The sequence below is a fragment of the Gadus morhua genome, chromosome 10 (genome assembly GCF_902167405.1).
Source record: "Gadus morhua chromosome 10, gadMor3.0, whole genome shotgun sequence".
Lineage (NCBI taxonomy): Eukaryota > Metazoa > Chordata > Actinopteri > Gadiformes > Gadidae > Gadus > Gadus morhua.
The window spans coordinates 17,412,852-17,427,237 of record NC_044057.1 but is presented as its reverse complement, the minus strand read 5'-3'; positions in this window follow the sequence as shown (position 1 = coordinate 17,427,237).

The window sequence follows — 14,386 nt, the reverse complement described above, 5'->3', positions numbered from 1 at the left end:
AGGGGGGGGGGGGGGGGGGGGGGGGGGCGTTGGAGAATGCCTTTATATATTTCATAATCCCACCTAGCCTCCATCTAAACTTATCCATATTTCATGAACCCTTCTCGAGGTGGGAAATTGTCGGAGACTAATCCACCACTGGATGTTTAGTCCCAGATTAAAATTATTCGCCTGGGTGCCTCAGAATTATGTTCCTATTGATTGCCTGGCCCCGAATAAAAGTAGAAGGGTGTGGTGAACATTTTCCCAGGCATTTCTGAAGTGGAAACCACGCGCCAGCCATGCAAATAGCGTGGTTGTCACAGGCTGCAGTGAACAGTAGACAAACCTCTAGGCCAAAACCCCAACGTCGTTCGGCAAGGTTTTTTCCATCAAAACGTGTGCTCACGGTGGGTAGATTTATTTTTTCCAAAACCTGTTACACACACCCCTCTTCCCCAACGTGAACAGCACAACTCCAACACAGAAATAAAAAAGACGCGGACCCCGTAATACCAAACACAAGTGAAACGCAAAGCAAAAAAAAAAAAGATCCCTCAAACTATCCCGAGAGAGATACCGCCTTCGAGTTACTTCAAATCCTCATAGCTGTCACTTACAGATGGCTCGGGTTCGGCTCTGAGCAGCGTCTGAGCATCACACTCAGGTGCGAATCAATCCATTGTTGCCAGAGCAGGAAGCTCCGATGGGTGTTTGCTCTCCTGCACATCAACGCTGAGCGTCAACAGTGACAAAAAAAAGAAATAGAGGAGGGTGGGGTGATGGGGGGATGTGTTGATGCATGCCTGCTAGATAGAAAATAAAAGCCTAACTGCAATATGCTAAAAATAAAAAAGTCATCCCAGGATTGGAAGTGAGAAGCTAATGTTCTAAAGGTAGATCCCTAGCCCCCATCTGCCAGGGAGTCAGACATTAATGCGGCTGAAGTTGTAGGGGTCTGAATGCGGAAATGTATTGAGTGTTGATCATGAGCCTAGCCTAACATCCTGATCACACTATATTTCCTATAAAATCCCTCAACTCTCAATGTTAGCCTGCAGAATGAAATATTTATCAGTTAGGAAATAGAAAACATAAATGGAATATTCACAAAAAGCTTGAACCAAGGAAGACACTGGATAGTACTGTATATGGCACATTTAAATGCATCAGAAACAGAAATCTGTTTATTTTGAGCAATCCTCTCTGTAGGTACTGGATTATTCATGGCAATATCTATTTGTTTGTTTTTTTTCTCAGCTGTTTATGGCGATCATTCTGCGGCAGATTGTTATTCAGCGGACGGCAGCTAGACGATCGTGTCTGTCAGTACAAGCCCTTTTCCTCTCCAAAGATTATCCCATCTATGAAGAATCTGGCAAATAAACAAAGGAACAGGTGGTTGGCGGCTCACGAGCCAAGGAAATAATTCCAGTTCCGCAGCGCATGGATCAGATTCGTGTCTGTTTGATCTGGGTCCCAAGGTTCCCCCCCTCTCTCTCTCTCTCTCTCTCTCTCTCTCTCTCTCTCTCTCTCTCTCTCTCTCTCTCTCTCTCTCTCTGAGAGTGGGTGCTAACGATATTCTCTAGGCCTTCCTCAACCCTTTCTACTCAAAAATATATCAAAAAGTACCTGTTGCTGGAGCAAATTAGGCTTTGCCATTGTAGGTGAAAAAAGATCAGAGCTCCAATAAATATCGACAAGGTTATTGTTGTGTATTGTGAGGGATAACACTCGCTCTTCATCTCAGAACCCAGCATGGGATGATATTCGTCCCACAGATGACACAAAACAATGTGGTCTAGACTGGTGGGGCCAGACTGAATTGATGTCCAGAGTCTGTTGGTATACGGTGTGATATTGGTGTGTACCTCTCGATGCACAAACCCCACACACACAAAGTGCGTGACCAACAAGCTATTGTATGGTTACAAGGATCCATCTAGAAACGCGTTACTGCTGTGATTTGTACTTCCCGATGATGAGGATTTATCTCTGCATTAGCAGAATAGCAGACTAGCTCATTTAGCGAGTTTCAGATTAAGTCACTGAAACCAGCTTTTCAACAGAGCATCGCTTTCACATGGAGGATTTACCGCTACGTGAACTGTATATAACTGCCAGCTGTGGTCTCGTCTACCAAACTGAAAGTCCCAAATGTTGTAACGTTGCGGGTCCCTGATGCTGGCTGTAACGGACAACCCACCTTGCACAATGGAGACCCCATCCCAGGGGGGCAGGATTCCTATATCTTGGTTTGAAAATACCACTGCGGCGTTAGCGGCTCATGTTGTGCTGTTGATTCCCGGAAGGGGAATGGGTTATAATGAGCCCCCTAGTGATGGCTTTTCAGCCTTAAACCTCCATGTGCAGGGAATCTGTTTCAAGGCCTTTTCCTCCATATGTGCAATTCCCTGACTGATCATAACTCATACCGAGCACCAGACTTCCATTGAAAACATCCGATATCCCCCACAGCCCACGCTAGGCAGGTGGGGCTTGGGGGACTCATCTAAATTTTAAAATCGTCATCCATGGAGATTGAAATTCCCAAGTGGATTGAGCTTGCCCTGGAATTCCGATGAATCAAGTTCTACTTTGAATACCTTGAGACTCATTCAAATCTTATCAAAGGTAGAGCGCGGATAACCCCATGTGAGCGAGAAGAGAACAGATAATACCGACGGGATGAGATTATTCTGAGGAGCTGTGCTCTGTTTTTCCCGAAAAAAGAATATTTTCTAAACCTTTTAACAAAAGAGGCGATTCAGAGCCTTAAAACTGTACTGCTTGCTGTTTTCTCCCTCATTCTCCTCCAACCTTGTTTGTTGGAAATATATTTTATTTATTTACAGTGATCGCTGTAGAGAAAGGGAAAGGGAATGTACTGACTGACAGCCTCATCTTAATTTCATGTTGCAGACCGGCAGCTAAGAGGAGGCCAGGAATGTCAAAGGCCTTGAAACAGGTCTGTTTCTGAAGCAGAAAAGTAATTTACCATTACAAACTGAAATGGTAGCTCTTCTTTTTATTCCATCTTTTCATGAAAAATGTTGGAGGCAAAACTTAAATGTCTTACAGGAATATGTGATTTACTCAAGGTTGTGTCAGATTCTAAAGGTAAGAAGTATAAGTATGTCTGTATGTATGATTGAATGAATGAATGAATGCATGTATATATATATATATATATATATATATGTATGTATGTATGTATGTATGTATGTATGTATGAAGGAATGATGTATGTATGTATGTATGTATGTATGCTTTTATGTATGTATGAATGTGTACAGATGCATTGGGGGGAGATGAGTTGGAAGGTAGGTTGGCAAGTTGCAGCATGTATTATGCATGTTTGTATTGATGAATTGAATCATTTATGTCTTTTTTTTTGGACGTCTAAATCGATAAATGTTAGCCTTGACCAGTGGGCAGATGAGTCACCAGGTTAATGATCATCAGTTGAATGACTGGAAATGACCGCAATCTATAAAGATAGATGTTTCTTTTATTAATACTACAAGTAAAACCGCAAATTAAAAAAAAAATAATAATATCGTAAGAACCAATCATGGAGACCAAGCTTTACCAATGGTTTGACACTTATAATAATGGTACTACACTGTAAAAGTATTATGTACATTGAATATTCAGCTGATTACGAATACTTTCTATATACTCCAGAATACATAGGAAATATTATTGTGTCTGTGTGTGTGCATGCACGTGTGTGTGCATGCGCATTTGTGTTTGTGTGTGCGTGCGTGTGCGTGCGTGTGCGTGCGTGCGTGTGACTATTTGGAAAATCTCAATAGGGAATGCTTTCAGATGCTTTTTAGCAAAGCACTAATTGCAGTTTAGCACTTATTCATAATCTCTTCCTCGCACTTTTCGGGGCATTTGTTTTGGCTTAACATTGTTTACTTTCGGGTGTGTGTGTGTGTGTGTGTGTGTGTGTGTGTGTGTGTGTGTGTGTGTGTGTGTGTGTGTGTGTGTGTGTGTGTGTGTGTGTGTGTGCGCGTGTGTTCATAGATCTGACACCGAAACGGCAAGCCTGGCAGCAGTATTATTTATGAAATTCCCATCAGATTGCGAATCATGAAAAATAAATGAACCAACGGGGACTAACTCACAAGGTTTTCGTTGTGAACATTAGATCATCCCTATAATAATGCATTGCTTTAAGTGCCTAAAAGATGACAATTACCAATAATATTAACAAAACATGACATATAGCCTATTGTAATAAAGCCATTAATAAAAGATCACTATACTCTAATATAAAATTAAAAAATTAAGCTAAGTTTAATTAAAAAGGTGAAGTGAAGCTTTTTAGCTTTAGGTCTATGTGTCTAAGATGTGAAGTTGCAAATCAAATCATAGCAAAACAAAAATTGGAAAGATCCATCCATTGATGTCCTTATCTGTTTTTAAAGAGCCTAATTTGCTGCTCTTAATGCTTGTTGGTTCCCTCTTCATGCTCTTCATCAAATACGAGAATATTTTCTCATATCACTGGACACGTTTTTAAGTGGATGGAAGCTTTTTCTTTATTTGGTACTCGATTATATAATAAAGAACCCAACTTTCAACAATTACCATATTTGTTTTTTAATTATTCTGATTTTTTTTTCATTGGAACTATCCAGAGAAATGTATTTAGTCAAAAACCTAGCAGTATGCCTTTTAGGTCTAATGTCATAATACTGGAGGTGAAGTAGACGTACGGCAAGGAAATAAATATTAATTGCAAGTGTTTGCAAGGGAGATTCCATAAATATTTCTGTTGCAGTAGTAAATTGCAAATTATAACTAGCTAGATGATTAACAGCGAACGAATAATAAACTCACTCACGTACATTATGATATAATTTATTAATAATTATAATCATAATCATGATAATCAAAAATTATGTTTGACATATAATCTTGATTAAACCTTCAATAGTTGAATGTCACGTATCTGCATTTGTCAAAAGGTATTAGTATTTTGATGGAAGGACACGGAAGGCTATGTTTATGTAAAAGGTTATCTTGCACATCAAGGGTTCTTTGCTGAGGTATGAGTTTATACATTCACACAATCAGTGTTCTTTAAGGGCATTCCTTCTCCAATAACCCAACCATTCCCCCCAACAATTGACATCCCCTTATACGATAGCGTTTAAAACTATTAAAGACGAATTCATTTGGGATTTTTCTGTTGTGATGACAGCAATGACAACATGATAATCTGCCCACTCGTTTTCTCCATAACGTCTCACAAGGAATTCAGATGCAGGTGCATGCATGCTCAAGTATGCTTACTGGTAGACTGCGGACACTGGGGAATCAAACCCAGTAGCATCCAGCTTGCATGGACTCTAACACCGTTTGGCCACTAAACCTCCTCCTGCCAAGCAACAAGTAAAAAAATAGACACAATGTTTGTGGACAATACTGTATCTGAACTCCCTCTACGACTCTGTCTCTCTGTGTCTGTGTCTGTGGGTGTCTCTCTCTCTCTCTCTCTCACTCTCTCTTTCTCTCCCTCTCCCTCTCCCTCTCCATCTCTCCATCTCTCTCTCTCTCTCTCTCTCTCTCTCTCTCTCTCTCTCTCTCTCTCTCTCTCTCTCTCTCTCTTTCTCTTTCTCTCTCTCTCGCTCTCTGGTTCACCCCGTCTATCCAAAGCAGCTTTAAACCATGACGATTGGAACCACACACGGTACTCTCGAATACGACGTCAGATCACTGTGTGAATGAATGATGGTGATTTGCCACCATAATACAGACTCGAAATCGTCGCTAATGTTCATCAGCAGCGTTCCAACCCAAACAGCTACAGAGTGATTCATGATGGTCTGAGTTTACGCAGGCAAACAGTGATGTTCCAGCACAGACGGGCTGTAAATCATCCACTGGATGGCATATATTGGTTGCCATCGAGTGAAAAGTGTCCATAACTGTTGGATCCTTTGATAAAGTCACGCCTGTCTCAGGTGTTGCTCGGCTGACAGTGAACATTACTGGGAGGCTGAATGAGACACAGGGTGTTTCCTTCCTGCTCCGACATTATGGGCCATGTCACAAACATCTGGGATGTGCTTCCATTTTGTAAAAAACTCATTTTGGTTGATTTGAGGACTTCATTTAAATGTATAATTACTGTAATTATATGTTTTATTTATGTTTCCTCAGACAATATTTCAGTAGACCGAGAGTACATAATTCAAGACGTAAAAAAGGGTCATTTATGTATTTGTTTTTACCGTGGAAGAACCTGTTTTCTTAAGAGTTGTATTTTTATTTTATACTATGTTGTGCGATCATACGATTCTATTGTTGACTTTTCTAGGAATCCAGATTGCATAAAAACATAAAATCTTTACATTGCTGCTTGAATGCCATCCCCTCTTCTAAAACCCCTTACTCTCCACTCCAGCACGGGGGGACAAAAGCCTGGAGGGAGACAGATGAAGTCTATCAGGAGGCTGGATAAGATTTCTCTGACACACCGCAACCTTGGTCCAGTAAGAATATCTCTGTATCCTGTTGACACGCGATCCTCCCAATCTATTTGGGACGGCTCATCTGACTGAACTCTAAACAAGTGCTTTCAAGCTGCATCATCCATCACTTTCACCCCGCAGTTTGAGGGCTATGGATGACATGTCACAAGCACAACAGCGGCTTCGCTAGCTAGATGTCACGGTGTGTGTGTGTGTGTCACACAGACCCATAGCCTGACGCAAACCTTTTCCTATTTTCTTTTCTTTTCCTTTTTTTTTCCTTCTTGATACTAATTCTGTGGTGTAGGTGTTGGCAACGCTAAGGCGCTAAAGGTGTCAAGGGAAGCTAATCGCATGCCCTAGTTGCCATGACAGCTGTTAATGAACATCAATCACAGGTGAGCGTTCGTGTCGTCGATAGAGTTGAGCGCCGCAGAAGCAGTATGGCAGCTGCAGCAGAGGCAGAAGCACTGCGCGGCTCCACCGTCTAAAGACTGAAAGTGTTTGGGGCCAGATCCGTCTTTGTTTGTGATGATGGTGTGCTACCAGCACAGCACTTTCTGCAGATGGAAAGGTTCAGCAGATAAGTGATGAAAAGAATTCTCTGAGCACCACTGTTACGGCTCTTTGAACTATTATTTTTTTTCTGTCTTATTTTACGTGATTGCTGCGCAAAGACTGCCTCACTCCTTCCTCCCAGACAACTTAACGGTCCGGGGTATTCTGCTGATTTGTTCACTTTTGGATGTTTCTTTCCGGGGGCGGAATAACGAGAAAGTATGGTTACTTTTCACAGGATATAGAACATAAAATATGCATTATGGAAACTAATAAAATATATAGATACTTACACAGAAGTAGGCCTATCTATAAATAAACAGAAATCGCAGAAATAAATCGAAAAAGAATCACACTGTTCTGAATTATTTTTTTGTTAATTGTACAGTATATTTGTAGTCAAAGCTGTTAAGAATGACTACGACTCACCTCCACAATGTCAACATCTGTGAATTTGGATAGCGATCTTTCCATAACGACTCCCTTCATTACTGTACCAATAGCTAGGCTATCTGTGTGTCTTTGAGAATCCCTTTTGACTTTCAGGCTTACCGAACTCCTCATGTTTTTGTTGTAGTAGCTGTTGGGGTCTATTGCAGCTGCTGACTGCTACACCTCCCTGATTTTCTACACAGACTGGGAAATGGCTAAACACTTTCAAAGACTGGAAGACAGTGTGATCATGGTTTAATTTGGGGTTTGTTACAGGAAATACATAGATACATTTAAAATAAATGTATAAACGTATACATAAAATGAGTACTGGGACTTTGCATTTAGAGTGTGTAAAATTATATAAACAATATCTCTATGTATTCATATAGCTATTGTGCCTATTTAAACACTTTCAAAGACTGGAAGACAGTGTGATGATGGTTTAATTTGGGATTTGTTACAGGAAATATATTTATACATTTAAATGTATAAATGCGTATATAAAATGAGTACTAGGACTTTGTATTTATCGTGTAAAACTATATATACAATATCTCTATATATATTCATATATAGCCTACAAATTGTATTTATAATGAAAAATAAAACATTTGAAGATGTACAATCTTTTTTCTTTCTCATAAGCAAACACTCATAAGCCAGTGATGATTTTGTGATTCTGAGAAGCGCTGTGTACCTCTGCTAATTACCACTGCAAAAAAAAAAAAAAAAAGTAGTAGAATGGAACATTCAGACCATAAACATACTATATAGAGTGCACTTCAGTCAATTGGCGCTCTCTCATTTTAAATGATAGGACTATGTGTACTGAAATGCTCACCTTCCACCTGGGATTCTGCTGCAAATAAGGGTTGTCCTTGATTTGATTTGTGAAAGCCCACCCATTAGTGAAGGTTGACCAGGGCATTGTGGTCTAACCAGGCGATGTGGCTGTGATGAGCTGAGATCAATACATTGAAGATGATGTATGAATGCTAAACACTCAAGGTTTTCGACGAGGGCTACATTAGGTGGGTATTGTCAAACGTCCACATCATTAGGCATATAATAACTCCTTAACGTAAGTTTTTATTTTAAGGCAAGGGAAATATGAAGGTGGTTTGGCTCAATGCACCAACAGCTGTTTCCATGGTGCTATTCAAAAGAAAAGAAAAGATCTGTCAATACCTACTTATGGAGATATCAGTGGTGGAAAAAAACATTGAAGTAATATAACAAGATATATTTAACTGTGTCAAATATGTGCACACATACGCAGCAGCGCAGTGCATCGAGGGAGCTGTGATTGTTAGTGTAAGAGACAAGTCAAAGTCATCTAAATCAAATAACCTATCACCAGCCCACCTATCAGGTTCTGACTCAAGGCAGCTCATTTGAATTGGATCTGTAATACGGTCATCTCTCAGGTCATCTGTCACACACAGGCCTCATTGGTATACAACGCTCACACACTAGTCCATGCCCTGAAAAACATCACAATGCACAGAGACGGAGGGCCCAGGGCCACTTTTGGCGTCTGTATTTACAATGTAAGGAAATGTTTGGATGGATTTTTGATAGGATATTTGGTAACATATATATCCCCTTGTGTGTTACCCTTGATACGAAAATAATAATTGCATAATCTACTGTAGATCAAACCAAATGTGAGGAAACAGGGTCAAGAAGTTTGAAAAAGGCCATTGTAAAGCATATAATGAAGCCTATTCAACAACAGAATGGGATAACAATAGGTAACAAAACAAGTTATTTTTTACTATTCCACAGAGAATAAGATTAAAAAAAGGGGAACTGAAGTCAAGGCCTTTGCCTCAGTTGGAATAGCATAAAATAAGTGAAGGAAGTTAATGTATGATGGGTTCACACCTGTGTTTTTCTGTAATGTTTTGGCTAGAGAGTTTAATTGTTGTTAATGTCACCTGAGACACTGAGTGATGACATAATGACAACCCTTTTTTTTTGTTTTGTTCCTTCCCACAATTGAGTTTACCGGATGTTTGTGAAGTGAACCATATGTGCACTTTGCTCCGAAATGATCTTCCCCTCCCACAATGTTCAAACAAAGGAGAGGACATCTTAGAAACAGAAGCTTACGATACCAAACAAACGTACCGTTTTATAATGTTAGCATTCAACACTCATTTTGGATAAATGCTCAGAGTGATGCTAAGTGAAGCAAAAAAACAACAAGTAAAATCAGGACTCTATGTGATGAGTTTAGCTTGCGGTTACACTGATTCAATTATTGGACTTAAAATGCTTGCAATGAATACAAGTATGGACAGAAATACTTGCTAATTAAAATGTTATTGAGTAGGTCAGATTGTGAGACAGAAAAATCAATTTGTTTCCATTAAGACACTAACTGTATCTACTTACATGTCAAATATTTGATTAATTTTCCCATGTCATATGACACCCCCTTCCATTCTTAATGCACTGCAAGGAGCTCTGTGCAGTAACAGCATCTACCAGGGCCTGTGCCTTATTCTGAATTACTATTGCAATGATCAGAGCTCATCATGTTAGTTGAGTGACCGTTTGTAAAAAAGACCCTAACAGAAAACCACTTCATCTCAAAGTTACATCCTTGTGAGGTGAATATCTTATTGCGTTAGCTTATAGCTTTCTAATGTGTGACTGTGCTGGTGAAAGACAAGTGTGAGGAATAGAAACGGAGCAGACATCCCTGTTAGTTGATAAGATGTAAGACGATGTAATGAGAATGTAATTCCAATGAAATGCTCCACTCTACCTTTCAAAGTGTGACAAAAATATGTACTTGAACAGATGAGTCACTTAGCTACTGTCTTATAACATTTAGATATGGAATATAAAAAATAAGCCAATACTGTTTCAAGGAACACCATCTGACATTTGCCGTACCCTGTATGTAAATGTCAGCATGTGTACCCTTTTCCTGAAATAATCAAATAAATGAGCCAATGTTAAGCGCTGCCACTATGAAATATGATCTGGCCTGTGATGTTGATATTGTGGTTGCCGTCCATTTTCGGTATGACTTCACGTAAGAGGAAATTGCTTCTAAAAGAACACAGGAAAACCCATGCAAAGAAAATCTGTGAGACAAATGTAGATCTTTCAAGGAGCCCCTGTTTTAGTGATAAAACAATCTCCTGACATTTGACTTTTATTTGTTTTAAAAAAATGTTTTCCCGGAATTTGACTGGATAACAGTATGCTGCAATAAATACTTATTTGAACTGAAGAATGCCTGAACTAGAGTTGTTAATAAAAGGGTACAATGTAAAAATCAGTTATGAGAAAGTTCAGTCGCATGACCCTCTTCAAAGGGTGGGGAGTAGCAGAGCTGGAGCTGTTTTTGAAAGCAATGAAAAACCCAACACAAAGGAAGCCATAAAACATTCAACATCATTCAACTCTAGTCTCAATGTGTGTGAGAAAATGTGACATTGAGAACAACATGGGAATGTCGGTCAGGGAAACACGCTTCAGGAAATCTGTTTGAATTCAATAAAAGGTGTGCGTGTGTGTGTGTGTGTGTGTGTGTGTGTGTGTGTGTGTGTGTGTGTGTGTGTGTGTGTGTGTGTGTGTGTGTGTGTGTGTGTGTGTGTGTGTGTGTGTGTGTGTGCGTGTGTGTGTGTGTCTCTTGGGCAATATTTGCCCCACATGTTTCGGAAATATCATAAGAGATGCAGATAATGTAATAGTGGATTTTCTGTTCATTAAAAAAAGTAATGTTAATAACAGAACAACTCTGTAATGAACCGTTTTGCTACCATATGTATTGAAGGAACTATTCTTTAGGTCAATTGTGCGGCTTGAATTCAAGTGTATTCACTGCAAGAGACCCTCACAGTGAAAATTAAATCATCATACAGTACCATAGAATCCCCAAGGACTCTGGATTAGAGAAATCTATCTTTGAAATGGACAAAAGTTTCAATGAATAAATTGTATAGTTCTATCAGCTATTGAGGCAATGCCCTGAAACAACAGCGGTTCCAATATCAAACAATGATAATTTATGCACAAAGTATATGAATGAATGTACAACCATTGTCTAAAAGTTTGGAAAATTGCTGCATGACAGAAAAAATGTGAATGTCATGAGTATGATTGTGTGAGATCTGCGATCAGTGTAGGAGACGTGGTAAGTTGTTCCTTCAATCAAAAACACTGAATCAACTTTAATTCCTCAAGTGTCTGGCTTTGATTTATAGTCATGGAAAATACAGCCCATTTCATATGATTTGGCGGTTACCCCATTTTACATTTTTTCATCAAATCATATTCTCAGGCCATATCTGTAAAATTGAGAAATCATCAGAGCTGAAGTGGTGGAATATTGGAAGTTCGGCTTCATCAGCAGTCTGTGCTGCTGAAATGAGAGACGCTGGCTCTATCTCTCGCCCTCTCTCCCACTGTTCTCGCTTTTTTTTCTTTTCACTTTTCGCCCATCTTTCTCCCCGTCTTTCGTTCTCTTCCCATCTCTCGCTCTCTCTCCCATTCTTTCTTTCATTTGAAGGCCATATTTAATCTGCGGCCGTGTTGAGTTGTCACTTTAGTCTACCGATAGAAGGAAGCAAGAGGTTCACTCATGTAAGATAAGTTCATTACACAAACGCACCACTTAAAACCTTTCCCGGTCATTAGAAAAATCCATTTGCATCGTGCTACGACGCAAGCAGGCGCCTGGTACGATTGGGTGTGATTCTGGAATTCAGCGGCGCCGAATCTTAATGTCTTGCTGATGAAGGTAACATGTGCTATATATCTATGCAAAATTAAAATTTAAAAAGACTTTAGAGTGAGCTGTCCATCTTCACAGCACAAAAGATAATTGAGTCATTATTGCACGAGTTGGGGTGTTGCTAATACCTCCTACAGTACCACCTATAGGGGCCAATATTTGCTTCCAGGATAGCTGGGATATGCTTAGTATCTCATTAATTTTTACTTACACTCATATCAATAATATTTAATTAAATTGATGCACTATTGATCACCATAGAGTCATTTTGCATGGTAATTAATCAGTGAAATGCTGTGGCATGCAAATCTGAGGCCCGAATTTCACTTCTGCGGACTGCATATTCTCATAAGTGGAGTGCAATGTAATATGCAATCCGCTGATGGCTTATTAAGATCTGTTCAGTCATTTAATCTCACGCTGTGGTCAATTATACCTCTCCAGAGTGGCATTGCAGCTTAATTTGATATAAACAAAACAACAGGCAGCAGAGTGGTGGTCATGGTGAAAGATGATACAGCCTGTCCTTCTTTCTCTGTCAGTGTCTTTCTCTCTGTGTCTCTGTCTCTCTGTCTCTGTCTCTGTCTCTGTCTCTGTGTCTGTCTCTGTCTCTCTCTCTCTCTCTCTCTGTCTCTGTCTCTGTCTCTGTCTCTGTCTCTCTGTCTCTCTCTCTCTCTCTCTCTCTCTCTCTCTCTCTCTCTCTCTCTCTCTCTCTCTCTCTCTCTCTCTCTCTCTCTCTCTCTCTCTCTCTCTCTGCGTCAGTGTCTCTATGTCAGTGTCTCTCTCTCTCACTCTCTCTAACTCTCTCTCTCTCTCCCTTTCGCACTTGCTGTCTGTCTCTCTCTCTGTCTCTTTCACTCTGTCTTTGCTCTCCAGGAGTCGGCAGGACTGCAGACAGATCCAGCAGCCCGCACTGCCCAGTCCTCTGGGGGCTGGGATGGGGCTGGTGGTAGTGGTGGGGGAGGGCTGGGGGAGGGCTGGTGGAGGGGATTGTGCGCTGTTGTTTGTAAACAACAAATAATATTAATTTCACACTGGACACCTTCCTTGGATCGATGCTCATCGACCCGGCAATCAGTTGTCTTTATGGGTTGTATATGTTCTGGATGTAACGGCTCATGGTTTATGGAGGGAGACAAGCACAACACCAGTGAATGTGTCACGCCCGCAAATGAGCCTCATGTTTCCTTATAGAGGTCTCACTCCGGGCTCTCTCTCTCATTCTGCGTATAGTCTATCCCTCTCTCTCTCTCTCTCTCTCTCTCCCTCCCTCTCCCACTTCACTCTCTCTTTCTATCCCTCTCTGTCCCCCTTTCTCATTCAGTGTTCTCTCTGTCCCTCCCCCTCCCTCTCCTGTTCTCTCTCTCTCCCTCTTCCCCTCTCCTCCTCTCCGTCTCACTCTCTCTGTGTGCTCTCTCTCCCCCTTCCTCTCTCACTCTCTCCGTCTCCCTCCCGCTCCCTCTCTCTGATGCAGCTGATCATTAAACATAGTTGGGGTGGGTGGGATGGCGGCAGCGGGCCGGGCGGGAAGGAAGGGAGGAGGGGAGGAGGGCAGGGAGTGTGGTTTTATGTCTCCCATGTATGATGGATCGTAGGAGGACAAGCTGCCTGCGGTCTCTGGATACTCCGCTGCTGAAACGCGAGCCGGTGGCGTGGAGAAAATTAATTACGAATCAAACCACAAATCAACGAACAGCCCAACGTGTCGGATCCCCCAAAGAGTTGTGACTGTTGGTTAAACTTTGACTGGAGGGAGAGACATAGAGACAGAGAGAGAGGGAGAGGGAGAGAGAGAGAGAGAGAGAGAGAGAGAGAGAGAGAGAGAGAGAGAGAGAGAGAGAGAGAGAGAGAGAGAGAGAGAGAGAGGGAGGGAGGGAGAGAGAGAGAGAGAGAGAGAGAGAGAGACAGAGAGAGAGAGAGAGAGAGAGAGAATATAATATAATATAATATAATATAATATTGGGCCAGGTGGAAGCGACAGAACACGTCTTCCTTGCCTCCAATCTTCAAACACACGCACATTAACATCACTTAATGTTGTCCCGTGCGCTAATAACCGGTCTCCTTTGAAAACACGTCATATTTACAGAAGGTAACACGGGTGCTCCGGGTGCCATCTTGGTGTTGTCCAACAAATCACGCTCCGGGAGCCTTTCAGGAGCCGCTG